General features: G+C 46.2%; 1 protein-coding gene across 1 annotated transcript in view; it reads right to left on the reverse strand.

Moving 5' to 3' along the window:
* The window catches only part of RASL12 (RAS like family 12), a 101,113-nt gene extending 76,551 nt beyond the window's left edge, over positions 1-24,562 (reverse strand). Inside the window, exon 1 of the mRNA XM_056571748.1 lies at positions 24,542-24,562. The gene's annotated coding sequence lies outside the window, so the exon portion shown is untranslated. The remainder of the gene's footprint in view (positions 1-24,541) is intronic.
* Positions 24,563-26,061: the final 1,499 nt, after the last annotated feature.

Below are 26,061 nucleotides of genomic sequence, written 5' to 3' on the forward strand. Positions count from 1 at the left end.
AAGCAGACAGGCTCCCTGTCATCAGCTGATTAGTGAGTCAGGTCTCGGCCGCATTGCAAGCTGGGAAAAATCTGAGACAACAGTCATTTTGTATGCAGCTAAAAATAAATATTGGGGTGGAAATCACAGAAGAATTGTGAGAAAACCGTCACACACAGGTACAGACACTATATTATGAACTACACTAACTTTACAGCCCCTGTAGCATAGTCAAATAAAAAAAATTCCTGGAATACCCCTTTAATGTTATAAAAAATGCATATGGTTTTTATAACATTGCATTTAATGCAAAACACATTGGCCCTCATTTACTAACAGGATCCCGACACTTTTTGTCGGGTTTTGCGCCAGAATTCTGTCTGTGCCAGAATTTGCGCTAGAATCTGGCGCACAACCCGACAAAATCAAAATCACTCAGAGTGAAAAAAAAAACAACAAAAGGGGTGTTTTTCCCGACAAAAGGGGCGTGTTCCCGACAAAAAGAGAAAAAACACTCCCAATGTGAAGAAAACGAACAGGAAAACCTGTGAGTTTTGCTTCACAGAAAACTGACAGCTCAGAGCTGTCGGTAAATTCCTCAAAACTGGGTGAATCCTGCTACCTCCAGCAGGGACGTGCACACATAGGGTTCAAAGGGGGCTTGAGCCCCTGCCTTTTTTCACCCATGCCCCTTTAATGCCCTTTTTTATTTTTGCAAAACTGCAGCACTATAGACAAAGTGAGTCCGCGCAATCTACAGCAGCCGACACTGCCATTCTATGAATTTTCTCCCTCCATCCCCCCCCTTTGCTCAATCTATATACAGTGCTGCCCAAGTCCTGGCAGCACGGCACAATTCCTCCATTTCCAAATGCACGGCAGCGCAGCAGCTAGTGAAAACCAAACCCCATAGCAGGGTCCTGCAGGGGCTGCCTGGGTATGTCACATGACCCCACCAGCGGGATTAGAGTGAAGCAGTACGGGCCTGTCTGCCATCTTGAAGTGAGGAGTCTCCAATGGCTGGTTAGTGTCTGCCCTGGTAATAGTATTTAATTAGTGTGTAACCTTCAGTATACAAAGAATAAAGCACTACAACCATTGTTGTGCTTTGTTCCTTTGCATACTGGGGATTGTAGTGTTATGCAGTGCTTTAAGTGGGCAGGAACGCTGCGGTAAATTTGAACTTTAAAAAAAAAAAATTTTAATTTCCCGCCTCGGCCTGCGCGCCTGTGACTCATGGTGCGCAGGGGGGAAGGGAAGTGTGTGTGCCCTTTGATGTGTCCCCCTGCATATCCCTTCATCTCCCTTCATCTCCCATCGTCTCCCTCCCCCCTGCGGCCCTGTCACCTGTGCCGGTGTGAGTGCCCTGCCAGAGCCCTGACTTGGTGCCCTGCCGAGAGGGGAGGAAAGAGGAAGCTCGGCCGGATTCCCGTGCCGGTGTAGTGAAGATAATGGCTTAAGGTATGTACCCTTTCCACCCCCTGTTACCCCTTCTTAACCCTGTCCACCCCCCACTCCTATCATCCATGTCCACCTCTCTGTTACCTCTTCTTAACCCTCTCCACCCCCACGGCTGTCATCCATGTCACCCCTCTGTTACCCCTTCTTAACCCTCTCCCCCCCACTGCTGTTATCCATGTCCACCCCTCTGTTACCCCTTCTTAACCCTCTTCACCCCCCCACTCTTGTCATCCATGTCCACCCCCCCACTCCAGTCATCCATGTCCACCCCCCCCCACTCCTGTCATCCATGTCCACCCCCCCCCACTCCTGTCATCCATGTCCACCCCCCCCCACTCCTGTCATACATGTCCACCCCCCACTCCTGTCATCCATGTCCACCCCCCCACTCCTGTCATCCATGTCCACCCCCCACTCCTGTGATCCATGTCCACCCCCCACTCCTGTCATCCATGTCTACCCCCCACTCCTGTCATCCATGTCCACCCCCCCACTCCTGTCATCCATGTCCACCCCCCCCCACTCCTGTCATCCATGTCCACCCCCCACTCCTGTCATCCATATTCACCCCCCCACTCCTGTCATCCATGTCCACCCCCCACTCCTGTCATCCATGTCCACCCCCCCACTCATGTCATCCATGTCCACCCCCCCAGTCCTGTCATCCATGTCCACCCCCCCACTCCTGTCATCCATGTCCACCCCCCACTCCTGTCATCCATGTCCCCCCCACTCCTGTCATCCATGTCCACCCCCCCACTCCTGTCATCCATGTCCACCCCTCTGTTACCCCTTCTTAACCCTCTCCACCCCCCACTGCTGTCATCATGTCCACCCCCTGTCCATCCCTGTCACCCATGTTCACCCCCCAATCTACCCCCTGTCACACATATCTACCTCCCAGTCTACCCCATCACCCATGTCCACCCCCTATTAACATCTCTGTCACCCCTGTCACCTCTTTTAACCGCTTGTCCACCCTCCTGTCATCTATGTCCACCTTGGCCATCCGTCTGTCACCCCTGTCCATTCCCCTGTCACACAAGTTCACCCCCCCCTATCCACCCCTCTGACCACCCCCCAGTCTACACCTGTCACCCCTGTCCACCCCCTATTCACCCCTTTGTCACTCCTGTCTACCCCTCTTTTAACCGCTTGTCCACCCTCCTGTCACCCATGTTCCCCTTTACCCTCCCCCTATCCACCCCTCTGTCACCCATGTTCATCCCCCATTGTCCACCCCTCTGATCACATCCTTGTCACCCATGTTCACCCCTCTGTCCATTTGTCACCCCTGTCCCCACCTTGTCACTCCTGTCCACTCCTGTCACCCATCTACACTCTTCTACACCCCTCTTTTACCCTTCTACACCCCCTATGCCCCCCGTCACCCATGTACACTCTTCTACACACCTTTCATCCATTTACACTCCTCTACACCCCTCTGTCACCCATGTACACTCCTCTGTCACCCATGTACACCCCTCTGTCACCCATGTACACTCCTCTACATCCCTCTGTCACCCATGTGCACTCTTCTACACCCCTCTGTCACCCATGTACACTCCTCTACACCCCTCTGCCACTCATGTACACTCCTCTGTCACCCATGTACACCCCTCTACACCCCTCTGTCACCCATGTACACCCCTCTGTCACCCATGTACACTCCTCTACACCCCTCTGTCACCCATGTACACTCCTCTACACCCCTCTGTCACCCATGTACACCCCTCTACACCCCTCTGTCACCCATGTACACTCCTCTACACCCCTCTGTCACCCATGTACACCCCTCTACACCCCTCTGTCACCCATGTACACCTTCTGTCACCCATGTACATCCCTCTGCCACCCATGTAAACTCCTCTTCCCCCCTCTGCCACCTATGTACACTCCTCTTCAAACCTCTAGCCTGGATCTCAGGCATGGAGCAGCAAATCGCCGATCAGATGTAGAGGAGGCAGAAAGGGACCCTCCCCCAGTCCTCTCAGCTGTTCGGGACGCCGCAATTTCACAACGGCGTCCCTAACAGCCCGACTTAGCTGACGAGAACCATTTACTTTTACTTTAGACGCGGCGATCAACTTTGATCGCTGCATCTAAGGGGTTAATGCCGGGCATCACCTCGATCGGTGATGTCCGGCATTAGACATGGGTCCTGATGGCTGATAGCCGCCAGGACCACCCGGCTTTGACGAGGGGTCAGCCCGTGACCCTGCGTCATAGTGGGGGAGCGGGACCAGGGCATACAGGTACGCCCTTGGTTCCCAAGGTAGAAAAAGTCTCATGCCCAACAGTACAGAAACCTATATCCTATACCCTACAGTGTGTGGCAGTATTATATTTAGTGTACAGTGTGGGGCAGTATTATATTTAGGGTACCGTGTGGGGCGGTATTATATTTAGGGTACAGTGTGTGGCAGTATTATATTTAGGGTACAGTGTGTGGCAGTGTTATATTCAGGGTACAGTGTGGGGCAGTATTATATTCAGGTTACAGTGTGGGGCGGTATTATATTTAGGGTACAGTGTGGGGCAGTATTATATTTAGGGTACAGTGTGTGGCAGTATTATATTCAGGGTACAGTGTGTGGCAGTATTATATTTAGGGTACAGTGTGTGGCAGTATTATATTTAGGGTACAGTGTGTGGCAGTATTATATTTAGGGTACAGTGTCTGGCAGGATTATAATGATTATTGTCTTCATACAGAGTATGAGGATCTAGTGATAAAGTGAGGAGCCTATGATGTGCAGGTGTCAGACTCTGCAGAGAAAATGGAGCTGGAAGAAGACCTGGCCTCTGGACCGTATGAGGAAGAAAAGGAAAGAGAACAGAGAAGACGTCACTCAGGTCACTGATATCACTGTGTATTCTCCTGACTGTCCCATCAGAGCTGTAGTCACTTGTAAGTTCTGCAGTGATGATGGGTAAAACTGTACCCAAATCTGTGGCACTTCAGCTGTTACAGAACTACAACTCCCAAATTCCTGGGCTCTACAGACATAATTGGAGTTTTAGCTTTCCAACAGCTGGAGAGCCACTTGAACCAAGGTGATCGGTGGGGGTCCGGCTGTCTGACCTCCACCAAAAAAAAATGGGCAGCTTATTCTAAAATGCCAGGCCTATTTTTTGTCCCAGTCTGGCCTTTGCCTGGGGGGGGGGGGGGGGGGGTGTTTAGGGAGCCCTGAGGCAATTTTTTGCTGCTGGTGCTTGTGGGTTCTGGGGGTCTGATTGGGACCTTCATGGGTTAATGCTATCTTGATGGCCAGAGGTCCCTTACCTCGGGAATTGTGGTGTGTTAATATAAGTAAGGTTTTTATAGTGCCCTTTTTTTATTTGAGCCCCTGCCCTCCAGAATGTCTGTGCACGTCCTTTACCCCCAGAGGGGCAGAGGGATTGATCGCACCGGGTCTCACTTCTGAGACCTGATCCAATCAGATGTTATTAAGCAGGGGAGCGGGCGGCATGTTCCGATCCCCTGCAATGTATATGTATATATGTCTGACCCTCACATCATACATATACAAATGCCGGCTCACCGCTATGAATGACAAGTAATGCAGTGCAGGGAGGCTCACGCTGCTGCTCCTAATAGCTTACTTGTCATTCATAGCGGTGAGCCGGCATTTGTATATGTATGATGTGAGGGTCAGACATATCCATATGTCTGACCCCCACAGCATGATATGCAGCTGCTGCCCGCTATGAATGACAAACTCTTAGCAGTGTGAGCGGGCAGCAGCCTTCCGCTCTGCCGCTAATAGAGTTTTCATTCATTGGCAGCCAGGGGTGGGAGAAAATATGAATATTAATATGCGCAGCTGGGGGTCAGTATATATATAAATATGCACAGCGGGGGTCAGTATATGCACAGCGGGGGTCAGTATAGATATATAATAGCACTGGGGGAGCAGTACATTTATTCAAGCGCAGCGGCCACTAAGTTTGATATAGAAACTGAAAGTGAAAGTTTACTGTACATTGCAGGGGATTGGAACATGCAGCCCGCTCCCCTGCTTAATAACATCTGATCAGATCAGGTCTCAGAAGTGAGACCCGGTGCGATCAATCCCTCAGCCCCTGTACTACTACCCCCCAACATGGAACAGACCATGTTCCATGATGGGGGTAGTAGTACAAGCACTAATGTAGTCAGAATTTGCAGAGACTTTTTTCTGTCGCACAGAATACATTTTGTGCGCCAGAAAAAAAACCTGCGACAGAAAGAAAGGGAAATTGGGTGACAGATTAATAAATAGCATCAGAAAAAAAAAGGAGTAAAGGACTTGCAAAAACACAAACCGACACTCCACTCTTAGTAAATGAGGGCCATTGAGCATTAAAATACATACGGTTGTGTCAGTTTTTTGTTTCCAGTTTATGGAAGTTGATATGGCAACCGTATGCCATAAACGTGATGTGAATGTGTAAGTAAACATGGCTTGTACTGTGAAACTGCGTATGAAACTGTGAATGTGTCATTTAATCAGTTACGGTTTATTTTTATCACTCCAACATGTTTTCTTGGGTTCTTGTGGTAATTCCAGAGCTAATTTACACTAACAGGCCACTATACGCTTGAAACAGAAAACACGTACAACAGTGGAGTGTGTCTATATTTTACTTTTTATAGAGAAATACGCCCCTATACAGCTGCAACAGAATCTTGCGGAACACTCAATGGGGGGAATTTATCATTAGTGTGATGCTTTTTCTTTTCTATATGTAGCGCAAATTTTTGAACAGTGAGTTATTATGCATCTTATTTGTGCGTCTTTTTTGATAGCAAGTAGTCTATTTGTCTTATTTTTGTGTATTGTGGAATGCATTTTACAGTGGATATTACGTATTTCTTTACGCAAAAATACTCCATCAAAAAGGACAAGTAGGAAAGTGTTTTACTGAGACAGCCGGGGGATGCAGGAGCCTTCCCTCATTACTGCTAAACTACAACTACTCCCATCATGTCTGTCCTATGATGGGAGTAGTTGTAGTACTGCAGCGCTGAGGGACGGGGCTTGCAGATCCCCCGCTGCGGGACTATTTTGGGACAGTTAGGACTACTACTCCTATCATGGACAGACTCTGCCTATCATGGGAGTTATAGTCCAGGGGCTGAGGGGCAGATTGCATCGGGTCATTCTCCAGAGACCCGCTGCGATCCGGCTCCCGGCGGGAAATACTATATACGCTATCACAATTCATAATCCCCTCATCCGGGAGATGGGAGCTCTAATTGGTGAAATGCTATTCATAAATCAGAGCTCCCTTCTACCAGCAGCGGTTATTATGAAATGTGATTTCTGCGGTACTATAACTACTCCCATCATGGGACAGACTCTGTCCCATGATGAGAGTAGAAGTCCAGGGTCAGAGGGACAGATCGATAGGGGGTCTCACTCATGAGACTCCCTGCAACCTTTACTGCTCCACCCCCTAGTGGTCACGTCATTAGGGGGTGGAGCTACACCGTCCAGGTCTGAGTCTGTTCTCATTATGCGTTTTGCATAATGGGAACAGAGCCATTCTGGCAGTGTGTTCCCAAACAGGGAGACTCCAGCTGTTGCTTGACTACAGCCCCCCATGATGGGAGTTGTAGCTTAGCAACAATTGGAGGCTCCCTGTTTAGGAACACACTGCTTTATGTGCGCTCTGCCCAGGGGAGAGCGCGAAAAATGTACTAACCCATTTTTCGTGGTTTTCTTTTCTTCTCACTTCAGATACGTGAATGCGGAGGACTACATCAGATTTGATAGACTGCGACGATGACCAGCGTTTTTTTTTTTATTTCAGTAAAATGGTTAACGAGGGCTGTGGGGGAGTGTTTTTTTTTTTTTTTTATAAAAAATGTTTTCAATGTGTCTTGTTTTATATAATTGAATTTTCAGGCTTAGTATTGGAAGCTGTCTCATATAAGGAATCCATTACTAAGCCGGGGCTTAGTGTTAGCCCCAAAACAGCTAGCACTAACCCCCAATTATTACCCCAATACCCAAATATGGCACTCCTTGGCCTAGGGGGTAACAGACTGATGTTATTTAGGCTGGGGAGGGCCAGAAACAATACAATATAAATTAAAAAAAAGTGTGTGGTTCCCCCTATTTTCAGTGTCAGCCAGATACAAACCAAGCAGCAAAAGCCTGACGTAACCAGGGTGGGCGAGGACCATTGTTGACACTCCCCAGCCTAAATAACGTCAGCCTGTTACCGCCTAGGCCCAGGAGCGCCATATTTGAAGCTCCGGGCCTGTTGGTACCAGCTTTTCCTGGCACCCCTGTGGCCATGAGTACCAGGGTATTAGTTGGCGGTTAGCGCTAGATGTTTTTGGGGCTGACGCTAAGTCTGGGCTGTATAGACAACTGTTATACAGGATAGTGCACAAAGACTTAACCCAGAACTGCTCAGCAGCAGCATGGGGTAAAACTTTTCTTGCTGGGCTCCTGCATAGTATACATGGATACACTATGCACTCCTGTATGCTATACAGCCAGTTGAGGTGAGTAGGGATGCTTTGCACCCTGTATATGTATATATCACTCCTTACCTCCTTACACTCTGTGGGCCGGGCCCCCTGCATCTGACCCATGGAGTGGTACCCTGAAGGCAGTAAAAAAATTGCTACAGGGTACAAAAATTACTGTTTCCACACGCAAAAACGCAAGAAAAACTGACAAAATGCAGGAAAAAGCTGTGACAGTTTTTCTGGTGTTTTTGCTGGTGGACAAAAAACCCCAGTGGAATCCAAGCCTCAAAGCAATAGAACAAGATCCCTGTGTCCACTTTTCTTGTGAGGTGTAGATCAGGTGTACAAATAGAACTGTGTGGAGATTTAGAACTTTGCACAAAATTTATCATGGACCTTGCACAAGTATGGTAAATTTGGTGCAATTGCAACAGAAATAAGTAAATAACAAGCACGGTTGCACCAGAAATAAGCATAACAAATCCAGTGTGTACGTCTTTTAATGCTTTTACACTTATTGCCCATTATTAGCTTTAACCCCAAAAAAAAACAAAAACATAGAACTGTGGAGTGTGTATATATTTCCCTTTTTTTTTAGAGTAGTATGCCCCGGTACGGTTGCACCAGAAATAAGCGTAACATTCTAGTGCGTAAGTCTTTTAGTGCTTTTACACTTACTGCCCCCTATTAGCTTTAACTAGAAAAAAAACGTAGAACTGCGGAGTGTGTATATATTTCCTTTTTTTTTTTAGTAATACACCCCAGTACAGTTGCAACAGAAAAAAGCATACTCTCTCTCTCTCTCTCTCTCTCTCTCTGAACTGTCCCTGCCTGCACCATGGTTGTTTGCAGTCTTTGAATGGGGAGTGCTTCCTGTGATGATCTCTTTGGCAGACTATGAAATGACTTCTAAACTCTCCCTGCCTGCCTGCAGTGATGCGGGCTTGAGGTCAATGCATTTCTCCTGTGCTGATCTGTATTGTCAGTAAGGCTGATTAGTGGCCACACAGTGTCTGCTCTCTCTCTAGCCAGAATGAATGCGGGCTTGAGGTGAATGGATTCTCTGCTGTAAAGATCTGTATTGTCAGTAATGGTGATTAGTGCACACACACACAATCTCTGCTCTCAGAAATGCCCGTCTCTGGCAATGGCTGCCATATATATATAGTGCTGTGACATTATAAGTCTGGCTGCTGATAGGCTGCATGCCGCCATGTGATTCATGGTGATACTGCCTACCCACCTTCCCAGACACCCTTGCCCCATGTCCTCACACGTGTAGCCGCCATTTTAAGCCCCCAGCCCGCAAAAAATGTAGGGAATGAAGCGATTTGTTACCACGAAGCGCAAGGAAATTCTGATTTGTTCAGAATCAAATTTTGGGGGAAATTCAGAACGAACTCGACTTCATCAGCTACAAGTCGCCCATCTCATGTTTACACCATTGACTGTGCGATTTCATTAATAGTTTGGACATTTATGCATGCAGCCATGCCACATATGTTTATGTTTCATTTTTGTTTACATTATTTTATTTGAAGAATGGGAAAAGGGGGTGATTCTATCTTTTTTAAGGAAAGGGCTTATTCACATTTAATAAACATTTTTGCAAACACTAAGCAATGATCAATGTTATTGGCGCTCCATTACTACAGGCTGCTAAGGCTGTCTGCAGTACAGGAACACTGATCAGACGGGACGGAGGCAGGTAGGGATCCTCCGCCCGTCCTCTCAGCCAATCTGGACTTTGCGATTTTGCCGCAGTGGTCCTGTTCAGCTCCCTGAGCTAGACGGGAATGCTTTTTACTCGTTTTAAAAGCCGCAATTAATTTTTATCAGTGGTGTCCAAAGGGTTAATGCCAGACATTCGCCCGATCAGCAATGTCAGCATTAGCCATGGTCCTAGCTGCTGATAGCAGCTGGGATTCACTGGATAGGAAATATGATCAGCTTTTGAGCACGCTTCATACAACAGGAGTGGGACAAGGTTGTACATTTACATTGAATCTCCTGAAGGGGTTAATGCTGTTAGAATGATACAATGCTCATTCTATGTCCCAGACAAACAGTATCATACATCTTTATACTTATAGAATAGACTGTTGTTGTTGCTTCCCTACCAAAGTTCTTATGATCCCATTCTCCATTGTAGGATCTTCCCTGACTTGTATGGATTTTTATTTAGAATTGTGTACTATGTGTCTTGCCTTCTTATCTTTTAGCATTCTGATGTGATATTGTCCCAGGCTTTTGTGGCTGTTTGATCAATAGACCTGCCACAATTGCTACTAGAAATGGTGAAATGGATCTTTTATGCAATGTAATGGTAAATAAGATCTCCAGATCTGCAGATGAGGTGACAAATTCCCTTTGTTAAACATATATGCTAGCTGTGACATACAGCCTCATGAACTCACTGCTTTGATTTTCCTCTGTATATAATCTCTCTCAGTGTCTGTATATATAAATCAGGACTCTTTGTATACATAGATTAGCCGAGCTGTGTATGGAGGATAAGAGCCAGATTTGGGGGATTTCCTGATGGAATTTTACAGGAAGCTGCAGTCATTCACTTCTTCTATTAGGGTCTTCAGTCTACTTTTAGCCCTATTTGATTAATGCCACGATGGCTGGAGAGTAGGGATATTTATCTGGTATGTCACACAAAGCTGAGGAGCCTAGGGTGGGCTGAATATGCCTGAACTTACCAAATCTTTTGTAAAGATACATTAATATTCCAATATCTGCCTTTTTGATATTTTCCTGTAAGGTCCAGAATAACCTAAAGAGCTAGCAAAATGTTTTATGCCAATGTATACCTACCCGTTAAAGCAGAGGTCCCCAACCCAGTCCAAAAGACCCACTAGCATTCCAGGATTTGAAATTTGCCCTGTTCTAGTTCAATTAAGTAATTTAAAGTGTACTTATCAGATCCCACCCAAAAATGTATATGTTACTCAGTACCTATTCCTGACCATGTACATATAATTTGTATATCTCTATCACCTATATTTATTTTTAAAATAGTTCTTTTCATTAGCTCACAGTGTTAGAAAGCCAAAGGGGTGTCCCTTCCTTGTGGAAGGTGATTGGTGTGTTGTGGAAGGAGGCATGTCCCCCCTTCCTTGTGGAAGGTGATTGGTGTGTTGTGGAAGGAGGCATGTCCCCCCTTCCTTGTGGAAGGTGATTGGTGTGTTGTGGAAGGAGGCGTGTCCCTCCCTTCTGGTGATGGAAGGTGATTGGTGTGTTGTGGAAGGAGGCATGTCCCCCCTTCCTTGTGGAAGGTGATTGGTGTGTTGTGGAAGGAGGCGTGTCCCTCCCTTCTGGTGATGGGAGGTGATTGGTGTGTCTGCTCATGCAGCATTGTTGTTACGCCGAGCGCTCCGGGTCCCCGCTCCTCCCCGGAGCGCTCGCTTCACTCCCTCCGCTGCAGCGCTCCGGTCACGTCCTCTGACCCGGGGCGCTGCGATCCTGCTGCCAGCCGGGATGCGATTCGCGATGCGGGTAGCGCCCGCTCGCGATGCGCACCCCGGCTCCCCTACCTGACTCGCTCCCCGTCTGTTCTGTCCCGGCGCGCGCGGCCCCGCTCCCTAGGGCGCGCGCGCGCCGGGTCTCTGCGATTTAAAGGGCCACTGCGCCGCTGATTGGCGCAGTGGTTCCAATTAGGGTTTTCACCTGTGCACTTCCCTATATTACCTCACTTCCCTTGCACTCCCTTGCCGGATCTTGTTGCCTTAGTGCCAGTGAAAGCGTTCCTTGTGTGTTCCTTGCCTGTGTTTCCAGACCTTCTGCCGTTGCCCCTGACTACGATCCTTGCTGCCTGCCCCGACCTTCTGCTACGTCCGACCTTGCTTCTGCCTACTCCCTTGTACCGCGCCTATCTTCAGCAGCCAGAGAGGTGAGCCGTTGCTAGTGGATACGACCTGGTCACTACCGCCGCAGCAAGACCATCCCGCTTTGCGGCGGGCTCTGGTGAAAACCAGTAGTGGCTTAGAACCGGTCCACTAGCACGGTCCACGCCAATCCCTCTCTGGCACAGAGGGTCCACTACCTGCCAGCCGGCATCGTGACAGTAGATCCGGCCATGGATCCCGCTGAAGTTCCTCTGCCAGTTGTCGCTGACCTCACCACGGTGGTCGCCCAGCAGTCACAACAGATAGCGCAACAAGGCCAACAGCTGTCTCAACTGACCGTTATGCTACAACAGTTGCTACCACAGCTTCAGCAGTCATCTCCTCCGCCAGCTCCTGCACCTCCTCCGCAGCGAGTGGCCGCTCCTGGGATACGCTTATCCTTGCCGGATAAATTTGATGGGGACTCTAAGTTTTGCCGTGGCTTTCTTTCCCAATGTTCCCTGCATCTGGAGATGATGTCGGACCTGTTTCCCACTGAAAGGTCTAAGGTGGCTTTCGTAGTCAGTCTTCTGTCCGGAAAAGCCCTGTCATGGGCCACACCGCTCTGGGACCGCAATGACCCCGTCACTGCCTCTGTACACTCCTTCTTCTCGGAAATCCGAAGTGTCTTTGAGGAACCTGCCCGAGCCTCTTCTGCTGAGACTGCCCTGTTGAACCTGGTCCAGGGTAATTCTTCCGTTGGCGAGTATGCCGTACAATTCCGTACACTTGCTTCAGAATTGTCCTGGAATAATGAGGCCCTCTGCGCGACCTTCAAAAAAGGCCTATCCAGCAACATTAAAGATGTTCTGGCCGCACGAGAAATTCCTGCTAATCTACATGAACTTATTCACCTAGCCACTCGCATTGACATGCGTTTTTCTGAAAGGCGTCAGGAACTCCGCCAAGATATGGACTCTGTTCGCACGAGGCGTTTCGTCTCCTCGGCTCCTCTCTCCTCTGGTCCCCTGCAATCTGTTCCTGTGCCTCCCGCCGTGGAGGCTATGCAGGTCGACCGGTCTCGCCTGACACCTCAAGAGAGGACACGACGCCGTATGGAGAACCTCTGCCTGTACTGTGCTAGTACCGAACACTTCCTGAGGGATTGTCCTATCCGTCCTCCCCGCCTGGAAAGACGTACGCTGACTCCGCACAAGGGTGAGACAGTCCTTGATGTCTACTCTGCTTCTCCACGTCTTACTGTGCCTGTGCGGATGTCTGCCTCTGCCTTCTCCTTCTCTACAGTGGCCTTCTTGGACTCTGGATCTGCAGGAAATTTTATTTTGGCCTCTCTCGTCAACAGGTTCAACATCCCAGTGACCAGTCTCGCCAGACCCCTCTACATCAATTGTGTAAATAATGAAAGATTGGACTGTACCATACGTTTCCGCACGGAGCCCCTTCTTATGAGCATCGGATCTCATCATGAGAGGATTGAACTTTTGGTCCTCCCCAATTGCACCTCGGAGATTCTCCTTGGACTTCCCTGGCTTAAACTTCATTCCCCAACCCTGGATTGGTCCACTGGGGAGATCAAGAGTTGGGGGTCCTCTTGTTCCAAGAACTGTCTAAAACCGGTTCCCAGTAACCCTTGCCGTAACTCTGTGGTTCCTCCAGTAACCGGTCTCCCTAAGGCCTATATGGACTTCGCGGATGTTTTCTGCAAAAAACAAGCTGAGACTCTACCTCCTCACAGGCCTTATGATTGCCCTATCGACCTCCTCCCGGGTACTACTCCACCCCGGGGCAGAATTTATCCTCTCTCTGCCCCAGAGACTCTTGCCATGTCCGAATACGTCCAGGAGAATCTAAAAAAGGGCTTTATCCGTAAATCCTCCTCTCCTGCCGGAGCCGGATTTTTCTTTGTGTCCAAAAAAGATGGCTCCCTACGTCCTTGCATTGACTACCGCGGTCTTAATAAAATCACGGTTAAGAACCGCTACCCCTTACCCCTCATCTCTGAACTCTTTGATCGCCTCCAAGGTGCCCACATCTTCACTAAATTGGACTTAAGAGGCGCCTATAACCTCATCCGCATCAGAGAGGGGGACGAGTGGAAAACGGCATTTAACACCAGAGATGGACACTTTGAGTATCTGGTCATGCCCTTTGGACTGTGCAATGCCCCTGCCGTCTTCCAAGACTTTGTCAATGAAATCTTTCGTGATCTGTTATACTCCTGTGTTGTGGTATATCTGGACGATATCCTAATTTTTTCTGCCAATCTAGAAGAACACCGCCAGCATGTCCGTATGGTTCTTCAGAGACTTCGTGACAACCAACTCTATGCCAAAATTGAGAAATGTCTGTTTGAATGCCAATCTCTTCCTTTTCTAGGATATTTGGTCTCTGGCCAGGGACTACAGATGGATCCAGACAAACTCTCTGCCGTCTTAAATTGGCCACGCCCCTCCGGACTCCGTGCTATCCAACGCTTTTTGGGGTTCGCCAATTATTACAGGCAATTTATTCCACATTTTTCTACCATTGTGGCTCCTATCGTGGCTTTAACCAAAAAAAATGCTGATCCCAAGTCCTGGCCTCCTCAAGCAGAAGACTCCTTTAAACGACTCAAGTCTGCCTTTTCTTCGGCTCCCGTGCTCTCCAGACCTGACCCTTCCAAACCCTTCCTATTGGAGGTTGATGCCTCCTCAGTAGGAGCTGGAGCTGTTCTTCTACAAAAAAATTCTTCCGGGCATGCTGTCACTTGTGGTTTTTTCTCTAGGACCTTCTCTCCAGCGGAGAGGAACTACTCCATCGGGGATCGAGAGCTTCTAGCCATTAAATTAGCACTTGAGGAATGGAGGCATCTGCTGGAGGGATCAAGATTTCCTGTTATTATCTACACCGACCACAAGAACCTCTCCTACCTCCAGTCGGCCCAACGGCTGAATCCTCGCCAGGCCCGGTGGTCTCTGTTCTTTGCCCGATTTAATTTTGAGATTCACTTTCGTCCTGCCGATAAGAACATTAGGGCCGATGCTCTCTCTCGTTCCTCGGATGCCTCAGAAGTTGATCTCCCTCCGCAACACATCATTCCACCTGACTGCCTGATCTCCACTTCTCCTGCCTCCATCAGGCAGACTCCTCCAGGAAAGACCTTTGTTTCTCCACGCCAACGCCTCGGAATCCTCAAATGGGGTCACTCCTCCCATCTCGCAGGTCATGCGGGCATCAAGAAATCTGTGCAACTCATCTCCCGCTTCTATTGGTGGCCGACTCTGGAGACGGATGTTGGGGACTTTGTGCGAGCCTGCACTATCTGTGCCCGGGATAAGACTCCTCGCCAGAAGCCCGCTGGTTTTCTTCATCCTCTGCCTGTCCCCGAACAGCCTTGGTCTCTGATTGGTATGGATTTTATTACTGATTTACCCCCTTCCCGTGGCAACACCGTTATTTGGGTGGTCGTTGATCGATTCTCCAAAATGGCACATTTCATCCCTCTTCCTGGTCTTCCTTCTGCGCCTCAGTTGGCTAAACAATTTTTTGTACACATTTTTCGTCTTCACGGGTTGCCTACGCAGATTGTCTCGGATAGAGGGGTCCAATTCGTGTCTAAATTCTGGAGAGCTCTCTGTAAACAACTCAAGATTAAATTAAATTTTTCCTCTGCATATCATCCCCAGTCCAATGGACAAGTAGAAAGAATTAACCAGATCCTGGGGGATTATTTGCGACATTTTGTTTCCTCCCGCCAGGATGACTGGGCAGATCTCCTTCCATGGGCCGAATTCTCGTATAACTTCAGGGTCTCTGAATCTTCCTCCAAATCCCCATTTTTCGTGGTGTACGGCCGTCACCCTCTTCCCCCCCTCCCTACCCCCTTGCCCTCTGGTCTGCCCGCTGTGGATGAAATTTCTCGTGACCTTTCCATTATATGGAGAGAGACCCAAAATTCTCTCTTACAGGCTTCTTCACGCATGAAGAGGTTCGCGGATAAGAAAAGAAGAGCTCCCCCCGTTTTTTCCCCTGGAGACAAGGTATGGCTCTCCGCTAAATATGTCCGCTTCCGTGTCCCTAGCTACAAGTTGGGACCACGCTATCTTGGTCCTTTCAAAATTTTGTGTCAAATTAATCCTGTCTCTTATAAACTTCTTCTTCCTCCTTCTCTTCGTATCCCTAATGCCTTTCACGTCTCTCTTCTCAAACCACTCATCCTCAACCGTTTTTCTCCCAAATCTGTTCCTCCCACTCCTGTTTCCGGCTCCTCGGACGTCTTCTCGGTCAAGGAAATTTTGGCTGCCAAAAAGGTCAGAGGGAAAAATTTTTTTTTAGTAGACTGGGAGGGTTGTGGTCCTGAAGAGAGATCCTGGGAACCTGAGGACAACATCCTTGACAAAAGTCTGCTCCTCAGGTTCTCAGGCTCCAAGAAGAGGGGGAGACCCAAGGGGGGGGGTACTGTTACGCCGAGCGCTCCGGGTCCCCGCTCCTCCCCGGAGCGCTCGCTTCACTCCCTCCGCTGCAGCGCTCCGGTCACGTCCTCTGACCCGGGGCGCTGCGATCCTGCTGCCAGCCGGGATGCGATTCGCGATGCGGGTAGCGCCCGCTCGCGATGCGCACCCCGGCTCCCCTACCTGACTCGCTCCCCGTCTGTTCTGTCCCGGCGCGCGCGGCCCCGCTCCCTAGGGCGCGCGCGCGCCGGGTCTCTGCGATTTAAAGGGCCACTGCGCCGCTGATTGGCGCAGTGGTTCCAATTAGGGTTTTCACCTGTGCACTTCCCTATATTACCTCACTTCCCTTGCACTCCCTTGCCGGATCTTGTTGCCTTAGTGCCAGTGAAAGCGTTCCTTGTGTGTTCCTTGCCTGTGTTTCCAGACCTTCTGCCGTTGCCCCTGACTACGATCCTTGCTGCCTGCCCCGACCTTCTGCTACGTCCGACCTTGCTTCTGCCTACTCCCTTGTACCGCGCCTATCTTCAGCAGCCAGAGAGGTGAGCCGTTGCTAGTGGATACGACCTGGTCACTACCGCCGCAGCAAGACCATCCCGCTTTGCGGCGGGCTCTGGTGAAAACCAGTAGTGGCTTAGAACCGGTCCACTAGCACGGTCCACGCCAATCCCTCTCTGGCACAGAGGGTCCACTACCTGCCAGCCGGCATCGTGACAATTGTCCATGAGTCATCTCTTGTCCATGACTCATGTACAAGCTGATGCTGTTGCAGGACTGGGTAGTGTCCCAGTAGGTATGGGGACCCCTAGTGGTGGGATTACCAGGAGCTGTTTTCTTTATTAAATATTCAACATATTTTAAACAACCATATTACAAAAGGTCTTTAATTTTCATCAGTAAGAACATTTTAAAAAGTTTTTGGATCTGACAGTGCCCATTTCTAAAAAAAAACTTGGAATGCTGCTAGGCCTTGAGGACTGGGTTAGGGACCACTGTATTAAAGGACAAATGCTCTTATTCGGTGAGTGTTGCAGCCTTTCTCTACTAAATAGAAACCCCAGCCGCATGTACAAGTATCTTTGGGGGGGCACAACATAGTATAATATATCTAACACTGTGGATATATTGTTTACCCGTATAAAGGATATAGTAGAAATGAACCCACTAAGAAAAAAGTGTATTGCCAAATATAGACTGCTATGACTGAATAATACCCAAACAAATGGAGCTACTCAAAAAATTATGAAAAAATCATGTTATCTTTATTCAAAAAACAATAGACATATATATATATATATATATATATATTTCATATAGTTACAGAAAGAAAACAGTGAATCCAAAACAAGTTTACACTATTTGGTTAGGAAAGAAAAGCAATTCCCAATGCAGGAGAATATTTAAAGGGGTACTCCGCTGCTCAACGTTTGGAACAAACTGTTCTGAACGCTGGCGCCGGGAGCTCGTGATGTCATAGCTCCGCCCCTTCATGACGTGTACTATAAGTGTTCTTGAATATATTACAGGTTAATAGCCAGACATTACATGTTGTATAAACTATTCAGTGCAATTCATTTGAATATTAGCCTTTTATATGTTAAGGATGATCTGCACAGCATGTTTTTGTGAATTAGAATACTTTGGGCAATCACTGGGAAAACATGCTTGGGACATCTGGTGACCCGAGCTGCTAGTTGCTCTGGGACTTCCTTACAACCCTGGGAATTGCTTTTTTTAAAGGTTAAAAATTTGTCATTCACAATCTACTATGTTAAAAGGCATAAACCCTTATGAGAGCAAGCCTACAAAGTGCCAAAACAATGTCAAGAAAAGATCTATCTGTACGGGCTGGCAAAATATAGGCAAACATGAACCTTTAGAGAACCTCCCTCTGCATATTCACATTGAAGCCCAACCACATTATGAGCAAGAAAGGTAAGGTGTGACTCCGACAAGACAAGAAGAGCGAGGGCCCTCTACACAAGCCTACAATCTATGAGGAATGGGGTTGAGGCAAAAGGAAGAAAGTGCTTTATTTGTATAATGGTCCAACCATCATCATATAAATAGGGTAGATCACACAAAGGTCGCTGAGCCAGTCGTCAGATACCATAATGTATGCGTCATTAAAGGTGAGGGTGGGTAACGTAGGGGAAACCAATTAGGGAATGTTATAGGCCTGCCTAAAGAGATGTGTCTTTAGGGCACTCAGAAAACTGTGGGTGTTAGGAATTATTCGGATTGTTCTCGGTATCGCTTTCCAAAGAAATGGTGCAGCATGAGCAAAGCCTTGGAGGCAGGAGTAAAAGGGTTCGGAATATATAAGATGTTAGTTTTGGGCCATTAACAGAACTACCAGCACGTATAGGATGGTAGAGGTGAGGGAAGAGATAGATGTAGAGAGGTGCAGCACTGTGGAGAGTTTTGTGAGAGAGTGTGGAGTTCATATTGTACAGTGGTCCCTCAACATACGATGGTAATCCGTTCCAAATGGACCATTGTTTGTTGAAACCATCGTATGTTGAGGGATCCGTGCAATGTATAGTATAGGACAGTGGTCTAAAACCTGCGGACCTCCAGATGTTGCAAAACTACAACTCCCAGCATGCCCGGACAGCCAACGGCTGTCCGGGCATGCTGGGAGTTGTAGTTTTGCAACATCTTAAGGTCCGCAGGTTGAAGACCACTGGTATTGGAAGTTATACTCATGTGTCCCCGCCGCTCCGGACTGTCACCGCTTGTTACCGCTTCCCCGGATGTCTCCTTTCATCACTGTCGCCGCGTCCCCAGGGTGCCCCCGATGCTCCAGCAAGGCCTCTGCTTCCCCGGCATCCTCGCTCTCCATCACCGCCATCACGTTGCTACGCACGCCGCTCCTATTGGATGAGGGGACGGCGTGCGGAGTGACGTGATGACGACGATGGAGAGCGCCGACGATGCAGGGGATCCTGAAGAGGATGCGCCGGAGCCCCGAGGACAGGTGAGTGATCGTCAACGGACCACACGGGGCACCTGAAGCAGTCTGGGCTGCCGGATAGCCGTTAATGCGATGGCCCCTTCAACATGCGATGGCCTCTGAGAGGCCATCGTATTTTGAAATGATCGTATGTCAGGGTCATCGTAGGTTGGGGGGTCACTGTATTCTGGACTGAACAGGTGACCAGTGTAGTGACTGGCAGAGGGGAGAAGCATCAGAGCAGCGGCTGGAGAGGAAGATAAGTCTGGCTGTTGTTAACAAAAAGAGAGACCTGTTGACAGCAGACGAAAATGAATCAGAGCAACAAGAGTTCTATCTGCATCAACAGTAAAAAATAGAGCACAGGTGACATCGGAGTGTAGCATGACCCCAAGACAACTGGCATGCTGCCTACGCGTTATGGCAGTGCCACACACAGACGGAAATTTTAGGTTTAGGTAGGTTAGTAGAAGGGGAAACACGAAGCTCCGTCTAAGAAGCTCCGTCTTAGATATAGGGAGGACATGATGTCTGAGACAGAGGACAGACAATCACTAGTGTTTTGTAGGACTGCAGGAGTGATGTCATGGGAAGAGGTATATAGCTGAGTGTCATCAGCGTACATAATAATGAAAGCCAAATCGGCAGATAGTTTGCCCAATCGGGGCTGTATAAAGAGAAAGAGGAGAGGGTAAGTACTGATCCCTGAGGAACCCCAACAGTAAGGGGAAAGGGGGAAAAGTAAAATACTGTAGAAGTATAGATATACTAAAGGAGCGGTCAGAGGGGTAGGAAGGAAACCAGGAGACTGCAGAGTCCTTTAGGTCAATAAAGCGAAGCATACTGAGAAGATAGATCCAAGAGGATCAACAAAGAGTAGCTTTCTTGAGATTTCGTCATCAGGTCATGTGACACCTTAGTAAAAGCTGTTTCTGTAGAATGTAGAAGTATATGACTGTAGAAGTATATGACTGTAGAAGTATATGACTGTAGAAGTATATGACTGTGGAAGTATATGACTGTAGAAGTATATGACTGTAGAAGTATATGACTGTGGAAGTATATGACTGTGGAAGTATATGACTGTGGAAGTATATGACTGTAGAAGTATATGACTGTAGAAGTATATGACTGTAGAAGTATATGACTGTAGAAGTATATGACTGTGGAAGTATATGACTGTAGAAGTATATGACTGTAGAAGTATATGACTGTGGAAGTATATGACTGTGGAAGTATATGACTGTGGAAGTATATGACTGTGGAAGTATATGACTGTAGAAGTATATGACTGTAGAAGTATATGACTGTAGAAGTATATGACTGTGGAAGTATATGACTGTGGAAGTATATGACTGTGGAAGTATATGACTGTGGAAGTATATAACTGTGGAAGTATATGACTGTGGAAGTATATGACTGTGGAAGTATATGACTGTAGAAGTATATGACTGTAGAAGTATATGACTGTAGAAGTATATGACTGTGGAAGTATATGACTGTAGAAGTATATGACTGTAGAAGTATATGACTGTGGAAGTATATGACTGTGGAAGTATATGACTGTGGAAGTATATGACTGTAGAAGTATATGACTGTAGAAGTATATGACTGTAGAAGTATATGACTGTAGAAGTATATGACTGTAGAAGTATATGACTGTAGAAGTATATGACTGTGGAAGTATATGACTGTAGAAGTATATGACTGTAGAAGTATATGACTGTGGAAGTATATGACTGTGGAAGTATATGACTGTGGAAGTATATGACTGTAGAAGTATATGACTGTAGAAGTATATGACTGTAGAAGTATATGACTGTAGAAGTATATGACTGTGGAAGTATATGACTGTAGAAGTATATGACTGTAGAAGTATATGACTGTGGAAGTATATGACTGTGGAAGTATATGACTGTGGAAGTATATGACTGTGGAAGTATATGACTGTAGAAGTATATGACTGTAGAAGTATATGACTGTAGAAGTATATGACTGTGGAAGTATATGACTGTGGAAGTATATGACTGTGGAAGTATATGACTGTGGAAGTATATAACTGTGGAAGTATATGACTGTGGAAGTATATGACTGTGGAAGTATATGACTGTAGAAGTATATGACTGTAGAAGTATATGACTGTAGAAGTATATGACTGTGGAAGTATATGACTGTGGAAGTATATGACTGTGGAAGTATATGACTTTAGAAGTATATGACTGTAGAAGTATATGACTGTAGAAGTATATGACTGTAGAAGTATATGACTGTGGAAGTATATGACTGTAGAAGTATATGACTGTAGAAGTATATGACTGTAGAAGTATATGACTGTAGAAGTATATGACTGTAGAAGTATATGACTGTAGAAGTATATGACTGTGGAAGTATATGACTGTAGAAGTATATGACTGTAGAAGTATATGACTGTAGAAGTATATGACTGTAGAAGTATATGACTGTAGAAGTATATGACTGTAGAAGTATATGACTGTAGAAGTATATGACTGTGGAAGTATATGACTGTAGAAGTATATGACTGTAGAAGTATATGACTGTAGAAGTATATGACTGTAGAAGTATATGACTGTGGAAGTATATGACTGTGGAAGTATATGACTGTAGAAGTATATGACTGTAGAAGTATATGACTGTAGAAGTATATGACTGTAGAAGTATATGACTGTAGAAGTATATGACTGTAGAAGTATATGACTGTAGAAGTATATGACTGTGGAAGTATATGACTGTATAAGTATATGACTGTAGAAGTATATGACTGTAGAAGTATATGACTGTAGAAGTATATGACTGTAGAAGTATATGACTGTATAAGTATATGACTGTAGAAGTATATGACTGTGGAAGTATATGACTGTATAAGTATATGACTGTGGAAGTATATGACTGTATAAGTATATGACTGTAGAAGTATATGACTGTAGAAGTATATGACTGTAGAAGTATATGACTGTAGAAGTATATGACTGTAGAAGTAAACAGTACATGTAAAGGAATGTAGATGTAAATCGACACATGCAGTTTTCTCTGTGTGGAATAGCGCAGATATCTATACACATCTATGTTATCTTGCTAAAACAACAGAATGTATTGGAAAATACACAAACATGAATTTTTGGTATACGTTTTCTTATAGAAGTTCATGTATCTAATAAATGCATTTGTCACGAGACTATCTCTTCTCTTGAGACATGCATTTAGTGGAAACAAGAAAATCTGAAAAGAACCATAAAGAATTAAATAGGGCATTACAAAAAAAAAACTTGCAGAGACATTATTTTGCAAGTACATGGAAGGAGCTCCCTGTCTAGTTCTTACAGTGCTGTCAGCGCTGCAGGCAAAGGGACAGCTCTGTGAACTCTCCAGAATAAGGACCCTGGCAACCCTGAATCTTGTATTCCAGACCCATGTATGATTTCAAAAGGAATGATAGACAGGTTGAAAGAGTTTCTAAACTTTTGGGGGAAACGCTTCAGTATACACTTTATGGCATTGTCACATACTGTATCATCAATGGCTAATGATAAATTGAAAATCTGTGGTGAGGGTGTGATGAAGGGCAGATGTTATTATTCTAGGGGCAGATGGCATTAACCCCTTGTGTTCATGACGCCAGGGTGTGGTTATCCTCTACACCACCCGAGGTATGACTGCTGGATCCTGGGCTAGGTGCGGGGCACATAATCACTCCGATGCAAAGTTACGGAACAACGGCAGCTTTACTGAGGCAGACAGCTGGAATAGTCTTTACAGCTCAGTTAGGCCCAAGGAGATGACCAGTGACTTAAGGAGACTTGCGGCTCGCTGGGACTTGTAGTGGACTTGGACTAAATTATGCAATCCCACGCTGACTTTAGCAGACTTGTTAGACTTGACTATGACTGACTAGACTTCACCCCTGTTGTTGCTTACCAGGCTTTGACGTTCACCTGAACGGGCACTTGGTGATTGAAGCGTGGCTGTATGGTTAGGCCTAGGTCTCCCTTAGGACACCAGACACTCTCAGGTCTTGACTGTACTGCTCCTCAGCAAGAACTCAACAGAACTCTTCAGCTAGCTCCTCCCTTGGTTTATAAGGGAGCAATTTGGAGGACTCCCATAGGTCACTACACAAGTCACCTGGTCACTGACACCTTCCCTGGTTACACAGGACTTGGTAACAACATTTAAAGGCTTATGAACATTAGAAAGCCAATTTCAATACATCTAATAAGGCACTGTTAACCCTTTAGGATACACATAATGAAGGTGGACTCAGGGGACACTGAAATAGAGTCCACCATACAGGACATAAAGGGTACAGGAGAGCAACTCCTATACTGGGCCACCAAAAATCTGTCAGTTGTATTTACTGCTAAAAGCTGCAGACGCCATTGGCTAGTTGTAAGGGCATAAAAGAAAACTGCACCTTTCCTGAAGCTAATGGAGGTTGCCAAACTTATAAAATTATCATTTTATTTCAAAGTCAAGTAGGATGGAGGCAGGGCTGAGCTGTTTTAGCTTAGCACTCTTTCTGACTTGCCCTCACCTCCCAGCTCCACCTTGATTCCTGTACACAGCCCTGTAGGGGTTGGGAGGTGAGGGCAAGCGAGAAGATGTACCAGGCTATAGCACTTTACCAACTTGGCCCCACCTCCTTTTCCCTTGGAAAAGAAATAAAAAAAAGGTGATTTTTATAAGTTTGGTAACTGCCATCAGCTCCAGTTTGGTTTTATACAATTATGCTTGCTGGTGCGGCATATAGTAGATACTTTGATATTTTAATGTGATATACAATTTACATGTATTTAGTAGAAACGACTTAGTATGAAGTGAGTGGCTAGAAGAGGGTATTTAAAGGGGTACTCCACCGCTCAGGATTTGGGACAAACTGTTCCGAACGTTGGAGCCAGCAGCGGGAGCTCGTGACATCATAGCCCCACCACCTCATGATGTCACGCCCCACCCCCTCCTCAATGCAAGTCTATTTAAGGTGTCTTACAAATAGACATCAACCCAAGGATTATTGTGGGAATGTATCACTTACAATATACTATCGCTATACAGAGGCCGCTTTTACTGTAGAGATGTAGAGACACATGCAGAAAAGCACAGAGAATGGCATCTCTATATTTAGACTGAGGACTTGTGCCAGGATGGGGGAAAATATTTTCTGAATTGAATAATCCCTTAACCCTATCACTGGCACAAAGGACTTGGTGATTCACAATGTAAAGCGCAGTGTGAGACGGTTTTACCTTGTATTAGTAGAACACATCAAGCTTGTTTACTAAGTAAAGTACCTAAAGTACCTAAATCTAAGAACCCTACTGTGATGGTTTTTATCTATAAAAAAAAATATTATTTCCTAATACTGCTTGTAGACTTGTCATACATGCTCAGATGTTGCCACTAATTCTGGTTCTGGTCATACACATCATTTACAGATAAAAGTTGTTTCAGCTGGAAATATAGGCAAGATGGAAAACCATTAGCATTTACATGAGCAAGAATTAGCTGTGAAACTCAGTGATCATGGGGGGAGATTCATCAAGACCCGTGCTAAGGAAAAGTCCACCAGTTGCCCATAGCAACCAATCAGCTTGCTTCTTTCATTTTTCAGAGGCTGTCTCAAAAATGAAAGAAGCGATCTGATTGGTTGCTATGGGCAACTGGTGGACTTTTCCTCTGCACAAGTTTTGATGAATCTTCCCCCTTGTTCTCTGTAAGGAAACACTTATATAATATAGACTGGTCTTATATTTCCAAACAGAAATTCCATCATGTGACCATACCCTAAGGCTACATTCACACTGCAGCTGTTCTCTGCTAAAAGAAGCTCCACCGCTCAGTTCATTGAAAGGAGTAGAGCGGAGAAAAAAACACTGCAGGTCCAATCTTTTTTCGCCACTCAATGACATTGGGAACCTAAGCTAAAGTGAAAGGGGAAGGGGACCTCACAACATAATTTGTCAGGGGAGAGAATGGCCAGGCATTTTGGATTTCAAATGGATGACCCCTTTGTTCTTGAAAAAAATAAGCGACTACCAGAGCTGAATGGCAGCTGCTTCCCGACTATAGACACAGTAGTCCGCTTCCCCACGGCAGCCGCTTCCCCACTATAAACACATGAAAGTTAAAGGAGAACTCCAGTCAAAACTATTTCATCCCAAAACCCCTATCCAAGCTCCTAACTGACAGCCAGGGCTCCTGTTCCAGAGATCAAGGGGGTCCCAAGTGTTCCTATTACCATTCTGACAACTGTTGCAGCCTACCTTTACAAATGAATTTATGAAGCCATATTGGCTATCTGTTGTATAACAAGAAAGCCACCAGCCTTTCAAATTATTCCTGAAAAGTCAACGGTCTTCCCTTCCCTATCATATTAGTGTAAGCTACCCTTTTCTGCTTGGTGGTTGCCTGTTTGTTACTCACCTATACCTGGGACATGTCACTGGCTTAATATTTCATTGGGTGCTGCAAACGTCTCCAATAATACCATTTTAGGCTGTCTCTCAAGCTATATGAATGACTTCACTGCCATGATACTGCTGAAATCCATCTCCATTTCCCCTTGTTTTCCCTGTTTCAACTTGTTACTAACCATACTGGTTTGTTTACCATACATAGACACACGTAATAGACACAATCTATTATTTAAATGTTATCTAATATAAATTCGGATAAAATAAATCAGAGATAAGTTATCCAAGTACGGTAATTTCCACCATATATCACATCCCATTTTGAACAACCAAACATTTATAGCATATTTCAATGTGTTATGGAATGTAACCAGATGGACAACCATCTTATTCTGTCATGTTTTTTTAGTGACCAGTTTGATCATTCGTTATTTTGGGTTTCCAAAGTAGTCCTGACAACTTATACACTTAGGTTTAGTGGAGTAGTCTC

The sequence above is a fragment of the Hyla sarda genome, chromosome 4 (genome assembly GCF_029499605.1).
Source record: "Hyla sarda isolate aHylSar1 chromosome 4, aHylSar1.hap1, whole genome shotgun sequence".
NCBI classification, from domain to species: Eukaryota; Metazoa; Chordata; class Amphibia; order Anura; family Hylidae; genus Hyla; species Hyla sarda.